The following is a 1805-nucleotide window of genomic DNA, read 5'->3' on the forward strand; positions in this document are numbered from 1 at the left end:
GAAGGCTCATGGACTACCTTCCACACTCATTCCACTAAACTCAAAACTTTAGTTGCATAACATTCAAAAAATCATTCTATCTAGTCCCTACCCCAGACACTGACAGCTCAAACCCTACCTCAGTTCTTATAGCCTAAATTCCAGCTTTGGTCAAGCTAAACTGAGGCCTAAAAGGTGGTGAGATGCCCAGTCAAGGAAGGAAAGGGAGATGTACATGCAAATACAGGAGTTCAGTGTTGATCTCACGTAACCCTTGGCTGGGAGAGCCCCAGAATCAGGAACAAATGGGGTATGGGTCTTGATAGACAAAAGCGCTGGGTCCATCTCACGTGAGAAATAAGCATCATTCTTTCATTCATTATTCAGTAAATACTTGGAGCACCTACTACATACCAGACAAAACCTCTGCCTTTTTGAAACATATTATCTCCTATTCTTACCAAAGCCCTCTGTTTATATTTTCACTTAGGTGTCCTTCTGCTATTGTGACCATCTCCTACCCCCCAGCTTCCACCTCATTCCAATCTATCCTACAGCCCTCTCATCACTCTCCTGCTCAAAAACATTCCCTGTTTGCTGACATTTATTGAATCAAGAAACTTTATGCACTCACCCAACAAATGTTTAATGTGTATCTACTGTGTGCCAGGCTAAGTCCTACGTAATGGGGATATAGCAGTGAGCAAGATAGACAAAAATCTCTGCTCTCACTACGCTTATATTCTAGTGTAAGAAAGGGGGAGACAGACAATAAACAAGATAAACAAGTAAAGTATGTTAGTTGAAGGTAAGTTTTAAGAACAATAGAGCAACTAAAGGGGGTGGGATAGAATAGAATTTTAGATAGACTACTCAGGGAGAAGAAGACATTTGAGTAGAGATCTAAGAATGTGATGGAGGGAGTCATGAGGATATCAATGGGAAGATTATTCCAAGATGAGAGGCCAGCAAGTACAAAGGCCCTGGGGCAGGAGCATGCACACCCCCATTAAAGCATGGCAGGAAGGTCAGCATGGCTAGAGCCAAGAGAGGAGGGAGCAAAGGGAGAGTGCTGGAATATGAAGTCTGGAGAAGGAAAGACTTTCACCCAAGAGCAATAGGGAGCCACTGGAAGGTTCTGAGCAGAGGAGTGACATGGGGTAATTTGTTTTGCAGGATGACTCTAGCCATTACGATTAAGATATAAAATAGAAAAGGAAGGCTGGGCACAATGGCTCACACCTGTAATCTTAGCACTCTGGGAGGCCAAAGCAAGTGGATTGCTTGAGCTCACAGGTTTGAGACCAGCCTGAGCCAGAGAGAGACCTTGTCTCTAAAAATAGCTGGGCATTGTGGCAGGCGCCTATAGTCCTAGCTACTCTGGAGGCTGAGGCAAGAGAATTGCTTGAGCCCAAGAGTTTGAGGTTGCTGTGAGCATGATGCCACAGCACTCTACCTAAGGTGACAAAGTAGGACTCTGTCTAGAAAAAAAAAGAAAAAAGGTAGAAAAGGGCCAAAGGGGGAGACCAGTTGGAAGGCCCTTTTCTGGCCCCAGCCTACTTTTCTTACCATATCTCCTACCATTCTGCCAACCTTCAGCCATAATAAATTCATCATCTTTGACTATGCTTATAATCCCTGATGAAGTTGCCTCCACTTAGAATATTAGTAACAACTGGAATAATATCTACCGTTTATCAAGCATCAATAATTCCACTTAGATATGCATTACCTAATTTCATTTATAGACATTATCTCTTCTAAGGTCCACATTCTGTCTCCACTTAATGGGAAAACTGAAGCTTTTTATAAATTTTCACCAGTTG

The sequence above is a fragment of the Otolemur garnettii genome, unplaced genomic scaffold (assembly GCF_000181295.1).
Source record: "Otolemur garnettii isolate 467f Iridium unplaced genomic scaffold, OtoGar3 scaffold00178, whole genome shotgun sequence".
Taxonomy (NCBI): Eukaryota; Metazoa; Chordata; class Mammalia; order Primates; family Galagidae; genus Otolemur; species Otolemur garnettii.